At 38.1% G+C, this 19,470-nt stretch overlaps 1 long non-coding RNA gene and 1 pseudogene across 4 annotated transcripts in view; both read right to left on the bottom strand.

Moving 5' to 3' along the window:
- The window catches only part of LOC132230772 (uncharacterized), a 392,295-nt gene that overhangs the window by 95,608 nt on the left and 277,217 nt on the right, over positions 1-19,470 (bottom strand). The window lies entirely within an intron of this gene.
- LOC132229427 (actin-related protein 2/3 complex subunit 2-like) lies at positions 18,571-19,470 on the bottom strand (annotated as a pseudogene).

The raw sequence follows: 19,470 nt of genomic DNA, 5'->3' as shown, positions 1-19,470 counted from the left end.
ACTTTGGGATGTATTCTGCAATTCACCCTCCTGATTTTTCTCCCATTTTCCATGACTGCAGTCTAAATATGCGTTTAAAAGAATGATACAAATGTCTGGCTCGTGGTCCTTGGTTAATTCTACCTAAGACATTTCCTTGCTACCTTATTTCAAAACATAGAGAACAAGATCCTAAAAACAGCTTTTAAAGGCAGAGAAGAAAGCAAGCAAGGGTATTGAAGAAATGCAATTGTCCATGTGAGTCTACTTCAAAAAAGGAGGGAACAGTCCTGTGATCATCTGGAGTTGACAATGCAGAACACAAGTGCTAAGTGTGTCACATGGTTCAACCGGACCAAAGTGTCAGAGTGGAGTTTTAAGACCAGGGTGCCAGAAATGGCATTAAAAGCTTTAGCAACAGCTGCCTGAGAGACTGGAAAGGGCCTCAGTCTCACCATGGCCTTATCTATCACATGAGGTCCTCGTAAATCCTTTCTTCATCACCAATGTGGTGTGAAGAATGCTTCAGGAAACCTGGGGGGGTGGGTGGTGGTCATGTTTCTCTCCCTCCGTCTGCATCTCTCTTCCGTTCCTAATGCCCAAGTTAATGCTAATATTGAATAAATGAGATCAATAAGGAAACAGTCTTTCAAACTCGGTGTCAATAAGGAGAGCAACAGAAGCCAGAAGCTCAGCATTTAAAGTTTTAAAAACACTAAAGTAAAAAAGAAATCTCAAAATCCATTCTGATAAGTGAATCTGGGATTCCATGAAATTTTAGGACTTCTCTGTATTTATAAAAATTGGCTGCTTGGATCTGTGCCTAAGAGAATTAAAAACTACAGGCAGTCTTAAGCAGCATAAAAGTTTAAGTCATACTTTCTCATTATTGCCTTCTTCAGAAATGTTTTTAATGTCTCATCCTGCACAGAACAGTCTGAGCCAGTGTTTTCCAACAGCACGAAACAGAACTAGCACGCAGAGTAGCTGTTCATGGGGATTCTGAGAAACAAAGATTCTGTGCTCTGATTCTTCCTTCTGGGGAAAACACGGTATAAAATAGTAAATTCAAGACTGAGAAATTCGTACAAACTTTGTGAAGTGTTGTCTACATTTATTTGACCACAGAATGCATTTTCACAAGAAAGCTCTTGGGACACCAGGACTGCATAGAACACAGCTTGGCAAGCACTGCTCTAGACTCCTGAGCTCAGCATCCATGATTTAGGAATCTGACCCCAAATTTCCCTTCGTCACCATCAACACACACAACTCTGATGAGCAATGCAGAACTGACGTCTCAGCTTCCCCCACACAAAGCCCCCGCTCCAGGCAAGTACATCTCCTCCCAGGTCCTGAACAGATACTTGCTCAGACGATTCCCCGTGCTAGAAGCTTCAATCTTTTATTCAGCTTAGTCTCTCAGCATTTGAAATTAAACCCCATCTCCTGTGGGACTCTTCCATATAGTGGCATCTTTCCTCTCCCCTGAATTTTGTTAACCCCAAATTAAACAATGCTTGTTTGAAACTCACCTCCGACCTTTATCACTAGCACTCAAGCCTGTCCTGGAGAAGCAGCAAAGGGGATTGGTGAAAACCCTCCAGCAAGGGACCCAAATTCAAATGCCAGCTCCAGGATACTAGGTTCCCGGGAGAGGGTGGGGAGAAATTTCGTATCTGAGCTTCACTGGTTTCCTCATCTGACCATTGTGCTGTTGTGAAGTTTCAATGAAGGTAACTCCCATGACACCTTTTCAACATCACTGAGTACAGAAAGCATGCAATATACGTTAACTGTATTACATCCCCGTGATCTAAGTAAAAGACATACCTCAAACGCTGTGACTGCTGATAATTAGCACACACGCAAATCTCCACCATGTCCCCTTTGATGCCTACCCTTCAACACTATTCTATGCTGTCACTCGCTTACTCATAGCAAGAGCAACAGAAAAGGCTTGCTCTGGGAGTTTATTAATAAGAAATATCTGAGGTCCCTAAGTCAAATCATCACTGAGAATTTCATTAAGCCATCTAAATTACAATTTGATGTTGGCATGTCTGTGGAAGTTATGTGTGTGTTACAGTGTCATTCATTTGTACATATTTATGTTTTTATCTAAACATGGTTTTAGCATCACCTACATATGCACAGGTCAGTCCATGTAGAATCACTTTGAACATGAAAGAAAGCAGTTTTTGTCTCTTAGTCAAAGGAATAAGTTGCTAAAGCAAAATCTAGATCCTAATTGTTCTTTCATTTCATTTAATCCATTAATGAATACTTTATGGGGAAGAGGGAGGAGCACACATTTTTATCCTATTCTAGCTGAAAATTTCTTAAAATAACAATACATTCAGAACTTCTTTCATTATCAAATAAAAGTAAATTAGTTTAACAAAGTTTTAATGGGTGTCATTTAAGGAAAGATCTGAAACCTAAACCTACTTGGTGACATTTCCAGTTATTATCTGTGCTTTCTTTCCTGTATCTTCTTCTATACTTCAAACTCAACATCGCTTTTTTTTTTTATCTTAGGCTCTCATATTGGTTTCATGCCTTCCAAAATATCTTTTATTTTTACTTTTTTGTTAGGTGACTTAATTTTTTAAAATATTTTATCGATTTTTAGAGAGAGAGAGAGAAACATCAATGAAAGAATGCAAGAGGCAAGAGGGAAGCACCTACTGCCCCTGCACCCCGCCCCCCCATCAAGCTGGGGGAGGGGGGCTTATCAAAGCAGCAACCCTGAGGTGGATGCATTATTGGATGATGCCCAACCAACTGAGTAACACCAACCAGGGCAGCTGACTTAATTTCGTTGAAGTTAATTTAATTTCACATACAAATGATCAGTATTGTTACTTTCTCAAGTCTCATTTTCTCTCTTTTCCCCACTTCCTGCCCTACGCTTTTTTGTTGAGTAGCATTGCTTTTTGGTGTTTGATGTTTGGTGTTTAAAATGGAAGTGACCATGTAAGCTGCAAACAAATTCCAGCTTCAGATCAACTTGCTGAAGTCAACACTCTCCATGAGATGGAAAGAGCAGATTTTCACCCCCTGCAGCTCTCCCCACCACAGAGTATAGGTAAAAAAATGGATTAAAAGGTAAACACACAAAATAAAAATAGTTTTGTATTACGGTATATTTTGAAAACTTTCTCCTTGTACATGTGATATTATGTATAAAACATAAGTTATTCATTATATATGTAATCCACGTGATAAAATATAAATACTTAAACACATACATAGAACCTTAAGCAATTTTACATCTTCAATGAAATCTAGTGGTAATTCTATTATTTATTCAAATAAGTGAGTTTAATTTTTTTTTGGTCATATATAAATCCAGTATAATAAAAATGCCTTAGTTTTGCAGGATACGTGTTTGATAGGATACTAACATGCCAAAAAAGGCCCAGAAACCACAGCCTCTCATGCTTTACTTCCTGCTGTCGTTGTTATTTTTATGTAGTACTATTTCATAGAGATAATCAGCGATATGTTAACTTTCTAACCTGTGTTTATTTTTAAAAACATTGGCATTTTTATTTAGACAGGGTTATACTTCTGTTAAATTAAAAGATGATAAGAACATTTATCTCAAGTTCCTTTCCTGCAAATATGTGTGAACTACGGGAGAACCTGGGGACACAATCCCTTTCTCAGAAATTGATAGAAAGCTGGTTCATCTCTGAATCCAACTAAAGGTGAGATTAGTTAATGAAGAACTAAAAAGGATATAAAAATAAAATTGCTTTATCTCAACAGCAGTGTAAACACAGGAATTCAGCATTAGCACAAGACTCTACCAAATACATGGGGTGTGGGAGTCACCCTCTCTGGTGGCCCCTCTGCCCTCCTGCCTAACTGTTGCTGATTCCATTTGCTCCCCATGCAAGCGTAAGACCCCACCTTTGGCCTGTGGACCTGCCAGTAGCTAAATGGAAAGGATCTGACACCACTTCACCTTTCTTTTTAGAAATCATTGACCTCAATTTTCATAATAAATCTCTTTAGAAATGTATTTGTTTTTAAATAATCCAGGAGAGAGATGTCAAATTATTTTGAGATAGCTCTTCCATCATTTAACAGTTCCTGCAGAGTGCCTGCCATGGGCCCAATTATGACTTTGATCAAATTTGGGGGAGAACCTACTGAAATCCTGTTTTAAGCCCCTTTTATTCATCCAGGACACCTACAAAAGAGCTTACCATAGCCTCTTCAACCCCAACCATCAAAGCTCTCATTCTAACCACCCTGTCTCCTCCCAGGCCTCCTTCACCCGCACTCCAGCACTCATTCTGATGTGTTCTGCTACACACCAGGCCAGCATTTCTTAAATTTGAGTAATCTACAAAAGTTTCCACATACTCCCAGAATTGACCTAAAATATTCTATTAGATCTTCAAAATATGTACACCAGACACAACCTCCTTAAGCTTCTAAGCCTTATACAATTAAAAAGCCAAAGTAAATGTATGAGAAGATTTCAAGAAATGCTATAAAACACAATTTAACACTATTAATTGCATGTGATAGAGGAGGTTTGGCTACAACAAATGTGTCACTTGCAGCCTGACTATGGCACTCATGCTACAACCAAGATTCCTTTGATAAAAGGGTGCTTACGTTACTAGGGCAGCAGGATGGCTCAATTCTCTTGTCACTTTTTCTCTAACTTATGCCAGAAAAGGGTGTCATCCAGCCTAAACCTGGTAGAAATTCTTCATTTATAAATCAATCATTAGCAAGAAACAAAGACTACTACTTATGGGCTGGCACAAAGGTAAACACAGGTGCTAAAGTTTTCTGGGAAGATGTAACATTACCATTCAGATGATTCAGAATGTATTTACATCAGGTTACTATTATCAAAATGAAGACACAAAGTTCAGATACTCTGGAGAGAAGTGAAGAAGTCCCTGAGGGTATATGCTCTGGACAGAGGACTCCTGAGCCCAACCTGTGGCCACCTCTCCAGATCCACTCTCAATCCGGCTACCATATGGGAAAGCAATATGATGGATCGTTCCCTCATGCGGAGCAAGGTCTTACTTTCCAAGATGTTCAGCATATAAAAATAAATTCTTGGAAGAGACCACAGTGTCTTTAATCCAAATAGTACATTTTTAACTCTAGAATCTCAGGCATGAGGACGGGGAAAGAGAGAAAGGGAGAGAGAGGAAAGAGGAAGAAGAGAGATTTATTTAGAAATTTCTAGAAAAATATTGCTCAATCCCCATATGCTCTTTAATAACAGCACATTCACATGCAATTCTTTTCATCTCTCCATCAACAGCATTTTGACTATTAATGTCATTCCCCCAAAAAATGCCAATTTATATATGCCTGATGTTAAGTATGCACATACATGGACGCAGAGGTAAGCTGGGAAGGAGAAATTTATCTCTCATTATCTGTAGCTGAAGGCAGAGACCATGATGGAGGTGGAGGTAGAACAGTCCATCCCCAAGAGGACACATAGTCTCTCTCACTCCAAAATGTTTTAACCTCAGGCTAATAGGAAACAGCTATATTCTCAAATTTAACTCACTAACCTTTTCACAAGGTCTACTGTGTGAGATTCATTTTGGACCCTACACCTTTCAAGAAAGCTAAACTGCAATAAATAATCACAATATTGCCAGCAGCACTAGTAATAACACAGCTAATGCGTGTTGTACTGGCATGTGTCATAAGGGCTTTAGATTTTCTCTGAGGTATGCAAAATTACCACAAGTGACAATGTTGTCACATTTTAAATATTTACACACAGCTACTCCTGTAAGTTTAAATATTAAAACTAGGGTTCTGAAAATGTTATTAGCATGCTCTGACACAGAAAGGCAACCTTGGGCTCAATATATTATCCATTTATTCATTTACAATTTATTTATAAATTATTAAACAGATACAAAAATATTAAAGACAAGTGTAATAAAAAACTTTTTAAAACTATGGACACTATAGCCCTGGCCAGTGTCACTCAGTTGGTTGACTGTCATCCCATGCACCAAAAGTTCTTCAGTTTGATTCCAGATCAGGGCACATGCCTAGGTTGTGGTCTCAATCCACATTGGGGATGTGCAAGAGGCAGCAGATCAATGTTTCTCTCACTCTCTCTCTCCCTTCACCTTCCTCTCTCTTTAAAATCAATAAAAACATATTTTAAAAATAGTGGTCGGCCAGGGCTGCCATAACAAAGTACCATAGACAGGGTGTTGTAAATAACAGAAATTTATTTTCTCACGGTTCTGGAGGCTGGAAGATCAAGATTAATGTGCCTGCCGGGTTAGGTTTTTATGAGGCATCTCTCCTGGACTTGTAGAGGGCCATCCTCTAGCTACTTCTTTCAGGTGTTCTTCCCTCTGTGCTTGTGTGTCACTGAATATCTTTTGTGTGCCCAAATTTCCACTTCTTGTAAGGACATCAGATTGGACCAGGACCTACTCTAAAGGCCCCATTTCAACTCAGTCATCCATATAAAAATCCTATTTCCAAATAGCATCACATGAGGTACTAATGGTTGGGACTTCAACATAAATATGGGGGGATACAATTCAACCCATAATAGACACCCATATCACACTTCAGTTAAATAAATTGAACATGTGTAGTCCCTCTGTGGTATCCTCCTAGATCACAATCCTCATCCCTCCCGGTAACCACTCTTCTGATTTTTGTTTTGAATTTCTTAATAGTTTTACCAACTATATTTGTATGTTTTTACAACTTTAGTTTGTTCTCAAAAAGAACCATTTAAAGCAATGAATTTCCCTCTAAATATTGCTTTAGCAGCATCTTCCAGAGACTTTGATATATTGGATATGGTTTATTATTATTTCAAAATATATTCTGCTTTGACCAATGAGTTATTTAAAAGTGTGTGGTTCAATTTCCAAATGTGGAGGAATTTTCTAGGAGGCTTTTTATTATGAACTACTAATTTAATTTTGCTGTTGTCAGAGAACATATCTTGTATGATTTCAATTCCTTTTAAATTGCAGAGACTTATTTGATGACTCAGCATATGGTCTCACATTTGGAATTAAAATAATGTTAACAATATCATCACTATGTTGATTCAAAATACCAGTCACTTATAGGATTGCTTATGTAAGTAGAAGCAAGCTGAAAACAATTTTTTTTAATTAGGTGAAAGTTTGACTACTACTTATGGAAAATGGACAGAGCATTTCTTTTCATGGACACAAAGTGCTGACTAAAAGAGGCTGAAGATAGTATAATCATATCTTAGAACTACACCTTTAAAATATTTTTTAATAAATTTTTTATTGATTTCAGAGAAGGGAGAAGGAGAGCTAGAAACATCAATGATGAGAGAGAATCATTGATTGGCTGCGTCCTGCACGCCCCTTACTGGGGATCGAGCCCACAACCTGGGCATATGTCCTTGACTGGAATTGAACCTGTAACCCTTCAGTCCACAGGCCAATGCTTTATCCACTAAGCCAAACAGGCTAGGGCAGAACTACACCACTTTTAAACAAATGGTACAATTTCTAAAACAAATACTAATCCCTTACTCTACCTCTAGGTGTCATGTACTGGGTAATATCAAGAGATCAACAAATTATCTTAAAACTTATCCTACAGCAAATTGAACTGAACCAGTATTTGAGATTTCTTTGAGGAATAGCCAGAAAAAGAGACTAACATCAAGGTTTATATAGAGGAGGATAATAAAGGGTAAAGGAGGGCCAAATATATAGTGATAGAAGATGATTTGACTTTGGGTGGTGGGCACACAATGCAATATGTGGATCATGTGTCATAGAAATGTGCACTTGAAACCTATATGATCTTATTAATTAGCTAGAGGCCCAGTGCATGAAATTCGTGCACGGGTAGGGTCTCTAGAGCTGGCTAGTGATCAGAGCCGATCGGGGCTTTCCGGCTGCTGGCCGAGGCCTTCCTTCCGGCTGCCAACCGGGTCCTTCCTTCGTTCTGCACTGCCCCCTGATGGTCAGCGCACGTCATAGTGAGCGATTGAACTCCTGGTTGAACTCCTGAGAGGACACTTTGCATATTAGCCTTTTACTAGTATATATATAGAGATGTCACCCCAATAAATATAATTTTTAAAAAAGATTTATATAAAGGTTATATACCATAAAAATGTAAACCTTTTTTTGAAAGGTTTCCAAATACATCACAGGACAAACAAGTATATAAAACCACTGTTATATTTCTAAAAACAATGGTAACTTTAAAATATTTTCTTTAAGTGAAAAATAAAAAACACTCCAGGCTTACTTGTCTTACTATAAGTACTGTCATTTTGTTAAATACAGTTTCCCCAAAGCTATCTAAACACCAGGATTCAGAAGTAAACCTTATTTGGATGAGTTTCTAATAAAGGACTTGACCGACATATATTTAAAAAAAAGAAGAAGAAGAAGAAGAAAAGAAAAAAGCTAGGCAATATCCTCAAAGGAAGGGGCTAAAAATGTTTTAAATTTTCAACCTGGGGATAAACATGAATTAGGAGAAACACAAATGTTTCCTAAATACTTTATATCATACAGCTAAGTAGAGAGGATTCTTAATGTCTAATCTTTAAACTTCTTTAAAGATAAATTTCCATAAGTACTATGGAAATAGCATACTCTAATTTTGGAAATAATCGTGGTCACTACTCACATGTTTGCAATCACCCTTTCAAACAAGATTCCAAAGATGCAGCTTCTGGGGTTGCTGCGTTCCAACATGCTATTGGTAATATTGTATGCATAGGGCTCTGGTTGGACTGTGCTCGTACAGGTTCAAACATTCCTCTGGTGAGCCTGTGTTAATGAAAATTCTCCTTTGGACCACTGTGACAGAAACCTGTGGCAGAGCCAGAAAGCAGCCTCATGCATATCTGCAACTGTACATTTTTCAGGCATTACATTAGGTTTTCTTATACAGTCCCCTATTAAAATGGTTTAAATTCCAACCAAGCCTTGGGAAACAGAGTACACACTAACTCAAGCCTTTCCACAGCATCTGGCAATGAGACCCGAGTGGTCAAATGAAAAAACAAAAGTGGTTCCAACTCATGTTGGGGAGGCAAATTAAGCCTTCTTATGGGATCAAGGGGCAAAGCCTTTTGTTATCATCGATTGTGAAATTTCTTATGACAATTTTGATTTTACAAAATTAGGTTTAGGCCATAGCCTGCAGGTAATTCTCTATTGCATTCTGGATTAATTCACCTGTATGGCTAATTCCTGTCAAAATGACAAAGGACGATTGATTTCTTTTGGTGAGGTATCCTTATCAATAGCAATGTCGAGGGACTGATTGATGGGGTGTTAGAGGAAAGGACCATTAATTGATTTGTAATAAATAAAGCAGAATCTCTACTTATGACCAGCAATTGAAAAAGGCAGCTCTTTATTCATTGGTAAATGTTTTTCATCTAAAATGTATAAAGCAGTCCAACTCAACAATCACTCAACTTATTAATATAACAGCTTTATTAAAGCAATTCCCACTGACATGGCCCAAGTTAAAGGCCACTCAGCTCAGTCATCATAATATTAAATAAGAAAAAACTTAAAAATCTCATGGAAAATGTCACTCAAAGTTACATTGTGGTGTAATGGAAAAACCTGCAACTCTGGAATCAGATGATTCAAATTCCAGCTTGGCACTTATTAAGCATTTTCCTAAAATTGTCTGAGTCTCAGTTTTCTCATTTCCAAAATTGGTAAACCCCTACTTTGCAGAGTAATTGTACTGAATGAGGTAATAAATGTAAAATGTCTAATACATAGCATAGAATACAATAGTTTCTTAATAGCCAGTTTTATTAGTATTATTGCTTTGAACAAAACCATAAGAGCAAATCATTTCATCCTTTGTCCATGTCCATATTAAATTAACAGGGCAAAGTAAAAAATTCATGTAATGGGCTTCTATTATGCTCTTCTTCACTTAAAATAAAAATAAAAAATAAAACAGCATTTTTTAGCAATAAAATTGTATTATTAAAATATCCTTAATAATATATATTTGGCTTTTTGTGTTGTTGATTTTGCTTTCATAAGGAAACTGAAAGCAATACTGGATTTTTATACTCATTTATAATATTTAGGCATAGGTTTCTAAGGTCTTCCAATTACATGGATTTTAACTATTCTTAACTTAACAATAGTAAGCGCAGCTCACGGCTGCTTGGGATCTACCACCACCTCAGCAAAGATGAGATAAGCCAATGTGACTGCAACCTGGACTCAAACAAAAAGTTGATTGCTCTTGAATTTCCCTCTTGTAAACACTGAGGGAGAAAGAGCATTCGTGCCAGCAGACTGGAGATGAGGAAAAGAAAAGGAAAGAAAAACACAGAGAGAGAATACCAGTACTACACACCACCAGTGCATTTAGTGCTGATCCTGGAAAACACTCTTGGCAAACTGTTCAAAGAATGGTTGTAAAAACCCAGAAAAGAAAGTGACAATCCTGGCACACAGTGGGGGTTCAACAGAGACAAGACAAGCCTCATTTCTTTCTCTGACAAGGCTAGTAGGCTGGCAGGCCAGGGATAGTCACTGGATAAAATTCACTAGAACTTGAGTAAGAAACCTAACAAAGGTTCTCATGCCAACGCACAAAATGTAAAAATATGGGCTGCATGCTAGGGCGCTTAGTTACACGAAACATTTTAATCAATTGGCATCAACATCCAATAGTTGCCATTCTGTGCAAGTTTCCTAGAGATATTTTGTCTTTGGTCCTATTGCTTCACCATTTTTTAACCAATGACTCTGAAGCCTATAGAGGAATATTTATATTTTCAGATTGCATTATTGTTTTTTATCCCAACACCTATAGGCAATATTATTCTTATCTTCGTAACTATTCAATGAGGGAGTTTAAACATTTTATTTTCCATTTCACAAATGAGGAAACTGAGATATTGCAGTTATTTTACTCAGTTCAAATAACAAAGCTAGAAAATAGTAGAGCTGGGATATAGCCTCAAGTTTTTTGACTTCACATTTTGACCAAAGCCTGGGACAAGAACAACTACAGATGCAGGATCCAGACAGACCTTGACAAATAGAAGTGAGGGGAAATATTTGAGAAATGACAAGAATAGAGTCCCAGATGGGTACCATTTTGTCATACAGATGCTCTGAATCATTCAACATAGTGAGATTTATGAAATGGTAAATTTGCTAATCCAAGTTACATTTCATATCTAGAGTAAAAAGAATGTTACCCCCTTCACTCCGTTGGTCACAATCCACCTGGGCAACAGCATTCAACCTTTTGGATAAATTGTAAGAGGGATAGAGGATAACTAGAAAGCATTTATCACAATGTTGAAGGAAGAAGAAATCATATTTCTTCTATCAAGAATACTAGAAGAAATGATAGCTGTTAAATTAGAGAAATGGCAACAATGACTAGGAAAGATAAGAGACCAACAGCTATCTTCAAATATATGTCACAAGTTAAACTATGTATGTCATGAGGGGGGAGAAATAGACCAATAATTTATTAGATTTGTTAAGGAAGTGACGTATATCACTGTGGGTGATATGTGAAAAAATTTATTAAAGGAGTTAATTGTTATACCAATTGTAGGAGCTGTGTCTGTTGTTTGGCCAGAAATTGCTATAGTTCAAGCAGGTGAGCCATTGAGAAGAGGAGCTAGATATTAAGGGAGATGAAAAAGGAAAACATGTCTCTAACCAACTACATCATGGGTGATGAGGTGGAAAAGGTGCCTTTACTGCAAATCTGCACACTTTGTCCAGGACCTGGAGAAGCCAACAGAGATGTACAGGAGATGGAGGAGGGGAGACCCAAGGGCAGCCCCACACCTGCCCTGGGGCCCAGAGATAAATGATAATACATGTGAGCTGCAAAGCGCCTGGCTCCCTACTCCAATCTTCAGAGCATGAAAACAGGCTGGCCCTTCCCTTCTGCCTCCAACACACTGCACACATTTCTCTTGTGCCCCAAATTAGCCAAGGACTACACAAGGGAATTGTGTGAGAAAGGGATTCTGCAAATTATAGTTTTAGTTTAACTAAGTGGGTATAGTACAAAGTCGCCATAAATGGAAACTTGACAGATTTCTGACCAATATAAGCATGTGAAGTATCCAAAGACTAAGTGGACTTAGGAAAGCAGTGGATTCTCTGTCATCAATTGTACTCAAATAGGATGACATTTGGAAGAGATGCTATCAGTATAAAAAGTGATTCGCCCATCAGATGTGATAGAAGATCCTTTTCCACCTGGCAGAGATAGATGGAACCATTATTCTTATACAAGCCATACGATGTTTAAATGAACTATATGTTCATGGTTTGGACATGCAGCCATTACATAAGAAAACAAATCCGAGAACCTGAAATCCGGAATTATAAGATTTAGAGTTCATCCAGTAGTGAGTTATAAAATTCAAAAATGTTCACAATAGACCTAAAGGAATATCATTTCTTTTTCAATTTAGTGTTATGTAGTTCAGACTCCCCAACCACATGGGTAGCACCTGTGAAAGGTATATTGTTGCTTAGGTTATAATATGAAAAACCCGATAACATCTCTGATACAAAAAGGTACCAATGGTGGCATCTTCCCGAGCTTTCAACTCACTGGGGCTGAGGCTAAAGCCCCCTTCTTCCTCTTTTGCTCCCTCCAAAGAAACTCTAACAGGAAACATCTTTTCTTTCTCCTACCAGTACCCCCTGAACTAGACATAAGAGTACAACAACAGGAGGAATAATCATGGAGGCAGCTTGCATCTAGAGCTTGTAAATCCTGCCAAGGGGCCTGCTCTTAGTTCTCACCCTGATCAAATGCCAATCAAGCCTGGACTTCCAAGATCCAAGGCAGGAGGTACCAGATCCAAGTCAACCAAATGGAGGGTTATGGCAGCCTACCAAAACAACAACAAAAAAAACATGAAAAAGTCTCCAAATCATGAAGAAAAAATCCATATTTGAGCATATGTTCGATTGCCTAAGCCAATAATTTCTAAACTTGAGAAGCTGTACATGCCCTTTGGCATCTAAATATCATATTCTTGGATCAACTTTTATAACACAGTTTCTCCTTATCCAACTAATTCACAGCTACTGAAGTTTTTTACCCCACAATATCTTAACTTCAGAACTTTTACAAACCATTTTACATGTTAGATGCCATCTTGTTTTTTCATTTTAAAATGTAACCCCTTCTTCTATTTCTTACCCTTTCCAATACGTTTCTTTGTCCCAGCTTCCTTTGGTCAAAAACCAAAGGCAAAACTCACTAGGTAAACAGATATAGTGGGGAGGATGAGAATCTAACTTAAATCAATACTACCAAAATCTAGTTTGCAGTATTTTTCCAGAAAATGTGGTCTAACAGCTTACACTGAAGCAGTTCAAACACCTCCTGTGGGTGGCATTGTACCAGCTAATGCCATATGTATAGAAGTCACCAGCTAATGCATTCAATGCTAGCTAGAATCTGCACATTAATGAAATTCCCTACTAATGCTGCAGACATGCCCACAGCTTTATTTCTTTTAGCATGATATAAATGCATTTCAGGCTCTGAGTTTATGACCTGTGCTGATTTTTTTTTTTTTTTTGATGGCTGAGTTACACCCACCAGGACAACATAACATCCAGGCAGCAACCCCAAGGGCAATGTGAGGAGGATTTTCTGATTATGTCATCAAACAGGAAACCTCATGGAGACTCTGGGATTAATGTATTTTCCACTGGAGCTGAAAGCAGGCAGGATGTAGTCATTGGAAGGGAGAGAGGGAGGGGAAAATGTTGGTAGGGGTGGAGGGAGTGTCTTTAATATGACATTCAAAGAAATCACTCATATTTATTTACATCTTAAGCCTTCAAGCAAATAAAGGTTTTAAAACTTCAGTAGAATGTGGTAATAAGCAAATTATATAAGCACTGGATATGAATGCACCCCACAAAGAGTTTCTCTAAACCATGGCACCATTCTTGCTCCAGATGGCATGGAAAATAATTCATAAATGACAAAAGTTCAATGGGTGGACGGCAGCTGTTCGGTCCCAGCTCTTTGGCCACCCACTTCAGTAGAACTGAAAGCTTTCAATCAACTCTTTTCTCTCACAGGGGCTTCAAACAGCATCAGAACATGTGTACAATATGTCCTCAGAAAGCAGTTGGCCAAATATGGAAGATTATAAAATCAAGTTAAGTAGAAATGAAAAATACAAATACATACTGTTTTCTCCAAAATCCATAATACCAAGCAGGGACTAATTACAAAGGATTTTGAGTTTTGCATGATCTTCTTTTTCCCCTTGTACTCACAGCTTCCTTTCATGCAGAATGAGAAGCATCTCGAATTTCGACAGTATTATTTTAATAATAAATAGTCAATATTGTACTTGCCTCTCTCCCTTCATTTACTTCTAAACTCCTTATATGAAGAAAGCATTCCAGCTTAACATGGGCCAACTGCTACTTTGAAAGCCGGTGTCACTGATTTTATATTCTGGTTCTGAGCCTTCACATGAGGCAAACACATTAGGACCGCCATACAGCAAAATAAACACTTCCCATCCTTTTAGTCCAGAAAGATTGCTCAGTTGCCATTCAAGTCTAAGTACTCTTTTATTTTATTTTTTATTTCAGAGAGTAAGGGAGAGGGAGAGAGAGAGAGAAATATCAATGACTAGAGAGAATCATCGATCAGCTGCCTGCTGAACACCCTCTACTGGGCATCAAGGCATGTGCCCTAACCTGGAATGGCACTGTGACCTCCTGGTTTATAGGTCAATGCTCAACCACTGAGCAACACCGGCCAGGCCAAGTCTAAGTAAATCATTCACACACACACACACACACACACACACACACACACACGCCCATGCACAAAGGTGAATAGAAATAATTATATTAACTAAATTATTTGAGTTACTTAAAACCAAACCAGATTATAAAACAAATACAACCTAAACAATCTGCCACTTTAGAAAGAAACAATTTCAAGCATGGCACGCATAAGAGATGAGGTTATTATTTAAGCAGAGAAAAACGTTTAGGATAGTCAATATTGTGAAGCCATATGCTGGGTCAATTCTTTCACTTGCACTCTTCATCGACGATGGAAACTTTCTAACTGTTAACCTGACCAGTTTGAATTGGATAGAATGTGGAAGGATGATAAACAGCTGACACCCTTGTAAGCTCCCAAACACAGTAAGCTAAGATTACATCACTGAAGGCACCAACACACCCACTCACTCCTTCCTGCTTTTAAGTCCTCTCCATATACTAGTACAGATTTCTGAAAGGAGGCGGGTTGCTAGGGCACCAGAGCTGAGTAACATTTCCTTCACCCTTATACTATGCATGGGACTAGTGGGGGAAAAAAGGACAGAACAAAATCATAACAATACCTTAATAAAGCAAAAAGTATCATATTAAGCTAACCTACAGTAAATAATTTTAAGTGAAGATGTTTATGATCACAAAAAAATTTTAAAGAACAACCAGCACTGGTTGAGAACAAGTTGTTCTCCAAGTTCATGTTCCTTTTCATATAAGCTCTTGGAAGTCTGCTTGTCCAGCCATTTCTTAAAATTACCATTGAGATAATTGTGCATTATTATGCCTATTATTATGTGTAATAATTTTTCTATTATTTTTATACATTATTTTAGTCATTAATCAGTAAATGAGAAACATAAGAATTAGAGAAAATCGGTCAAATATTGTATGCTTGCAGGGAGCAAGGTCAAGAGAAATACTAAAACCAATAATCTTCTGTATCTTTTTTTAAACAGATGTTTTCTATACTTCCTAGCTGTTACCAAGGATTAAAAAATCAGAAAGTAGTTTTATTCTCAAATAGTAAAGGCATTTGGACACCTACCCAGAGCTGGGCAATAGATATGAAGATCTGAAAAGTGTTCAAATTATTCTGAAGATACTATAAGGATTAAATTTCATACCAAAGAAGTTTTATTCACTGTGCAAAATATGTCTAGTTAAAAAAAATTATTCAAAACCCAGGACTGAATACATTCAATCAAGCTGTCAAAGAACAAAGACCTGTTGTCTCTTTTCTTTGCCTCAAGGAACTTGGACAGACAGCCACCAGACAGTCTGCTGAACTCCATGCGGCCTTCAGGAGTGAATTTCTGTAGGACAATCTCTTGACTACAAAATGAACATAAACAAGTAGTTCTGTAACTTAAGTCTCTCTGTGTTAGGGTTTTACACCAAATTAGTTTGAGTCTGTGGCTGCTCCTTACCAGGTCCACTCACCAAAGATACAATCTATCAAAACCAGCAGCACAATGATTTAATAAAATTACAGTTATTTAGAATACCAATTATGAAACAAGGTGAAATTACAGTGGCCAACGTTATTACATGCATTAAAGCAAACAACATAATACATAGCTGGCTATGTGGAATTAGAACTCTCTCTCTCAGAGTTTACAAAGCACACTACCCATACCAGAACCTCTACTGGCTTTGAGATCTGGCTACCTTTTATGGCAATAACCTAATTCATGCTGTCTTAATCCAAATAAACAGATTAGTAAAAGCAGATCATCATTACACACTTCAAGACTTGCCATTAAGCTACAGTAATCAAGACAGTGTGGTACTGAAAGAAAAGAAAAATCAATGCAACAGAATAAAGTCCAGAAATAAACTCCCATAAATATAGTTAACTGATCTTTGACAAAGGAGAAAAGGCAATACAATAAAGCAAAGACAGTCTTTTCAACAAATGGTGCTGGAACAACTGGTCATCCACATTCAAAAAAGAAAAAAAAATGTAGACACAGATCTTACACCTTTCACAAAAAATTAACTCAAAACGGATCACAGACCTAAATGTAAAATACAAAACTATAAGGAGATAGGAGAAAATCTAGGTGACCTTGGGTTCAGGAATAAATATTTAGGCACAACACCAAAGGCACAATCCATGAAAGAAATAATAAGCTTGACTTCAAAAACATTTGCTCTATGAAAGACAATGTCAAGGGAATGAGAAAACAAGTCACAGACTGGGAGAAAAAAATTTGCAAAAGACATAACCAGTAAAGAACTGTTATCCAAAATATGCCAAAAAGAAACAAACCCCACTTCTTAAAACTCAACAATAAAAATACAAAATGATTTAAAACTTAAGACAGCTCTCCAAAGAGGGTAAACGGATAATAAATAAGTATATGAAAAGAAGCTCCACATCATCTGTCATGAAGGAAATATAAATGAACGCAATGAATTAACATTATACATCTATTAAAATGGTCAAAATCCAGAACCCCCAATTGCTAATAAGGCTGTGGAACAACAGAAACTTTCAACCATTGCTAGTGGGAGTGCAAAATGGTCCAGCCACTTTGGAAGTTTCTTATAAACCTAAACTTTCTTTTACTGTACAGAAGCGGTGCTCATGAATATTTACCCAAAGGGGTTTTAAAATTTATGTCCATACAAAAAAACTGCACACAGATGTTTATAGCAGCTTTATTCAAAATTGTCAAAACCTGGAAGCAACCAAGATGTCCTTCTGTAGGAAAATGGATAATGAAATTGTGGTATGTCCAGACAATGGATTACTATTCAGGGCTAGAAAGAAATGAGCTGTCAAGCCATGAAAAGACATGGAGGAAACTAAATGCATATTACTAAATGAAATAGGCTGATTTGCAAATGTTACATACTATATGATTCCAGCACTATAACATTCTGGAAAAGATAGGACAAAACTATGGAAACAGTAAAAAGATCATAGGTTGCCAGTGACTGGACGGGTGGGAAGGGGAGAAAAGGTGGAATGGACAGTGAAAATACTCTTTATCCCATAATGATGGGCACATATGATCATACATTTGTCCAAACTCATAAAACACCCAACACTAAGAATCTATATTAATAAAAGCATAATATGCTAATTAGACCAGACATCCTTCTGGATGTCCTTCCGGACGACCTTCTGGACAAAACCAGGGCTTCGAGGGAAGCCCAGGTCCCAGGTGCCAGAAGGAAGCCGGTGCCAGCAGCTGGGGGAAGGAAGGTGTACTCTTGCACGAATTTTGTGCACATCGGGCCTCTAGTTACTAATAATATTAACTATGGCCTTTGGGTGATAATGATGTGCCAGGGTAGGCTCATTGATTGCAACAAAGGCACACTCTTGTGGGTGATGGTGAGTGTTGAGAATGGGTGTGGCTGTGCATGTGTGGGGCAGAGGGTGCGCAGGAAATCTCCATACCTGCCCCTAAGTTTTCTTCTTTGTTTGTTTGGGTATTTTTTGTTTGTTTGTTTGTTTGTTAAGATAGAAAGATTTTCTTTATTAATGACCGCCACCACATTTCTTTAGATACAGGAGTTTTGAACTCAAATACTCAGGAGAAAACAAGTTAAGATTGCATTATCCTGCAGCTCATTACCAGTAACATATTGCAAAGCAAGAGAGCTTGGAAGGAGGGTGGAAGGCAAGGGGAGTGATGGCGGGAAGATAAAAGAAAAGGAATTAAGTTGATCAAGTGGACTTCTTTTTTCCTTTTTAATTCTTGGGAACTATCAAGTCCTTGCAAGCACAGCTCATTTCTGCAGATTATTTTCCAAACGTGTGCAAAATGGAGAATCCCTTGAAAACCTGAAAAGGTGCAACATTAAAAGCTACAATTATCCTGTAGCAAGTGTTCCAGCCTTCAGTTGCCAGCCACTTCCTCTTCCTGTTCCCAAGAGTTAGCGGGATGAAAATGTCTTCTCTGGAATTGTTTTCATTTCTTTCTTCTCAGCATCTGGGTATGTGCGGTTCAGCACCTTGAGGAAGTTGGATGTTTTTGCCCACATACATGTGTGAATATAGGTCTTAGAGCACTTGATGTGGTAGTGCAGGTAGTCCCGGAACGTGTGCTCAGTTGATGGAGTTGTCTGGAGCGCTGGCCTTGGTGTGGCGAGGAACAGCATGAAGGTAATGTAGCCAATGTTGTCACCCACAGCAGCATCGGTGTCTTTCAGCTCCAGAGGCTAAAGAGGACCTGTGGGGCCGTATGGCTGGCTCTGTGTCCCTCTTTGAAATCCTGCATGAACACCTTTCCAATGACCACATCGCCGTCACCCTTAAACACTGTGCTGAAAACTACCGTGACTCTGTCCTTTTTAGACTCCACATACATGGTCTCATCATCCCTATAATGGATAACTGCCCTGTTCTTTCCTTCCTTGCACTCTTCTTGGGACTGGAAGTATTTCTCAAAAACAGAGACAAAGCAATTTCGTTTCATAATGCCAGCCTGATGCACCTGGAACCCTTGGGTGCAGGCAGAGTTTCATGGTCCTATAGCAAGGAGACATTGTATCCTGATTCTGGATTTACCAAGAAGCTCCCATACACTCTCTTTAGTAACTCATCAGCACCGTGTGCCTGAAGTTCCTTGTAGAATTTCAAAGAAATACTGACCATCACTTTTGTCTCCATTAGGATTTAAAATATGATAGA

This window comes from Myotis daubentonii, chromosome 3 (genome assembly GCF_963259705.1).
Source record: "Myotis daubentonii chromosome 3, mMyoDau2.1, whole genome shotgun sequence".
NCBI lineage: Eukaryota > Metazoa > Chordata > Mammalia > Chiroptera > Vespertilionidae > Myotis > Myotis daubentonii.
This window is presented reverse-complemented; position numbering and strand designations above follow the sequence as displayed.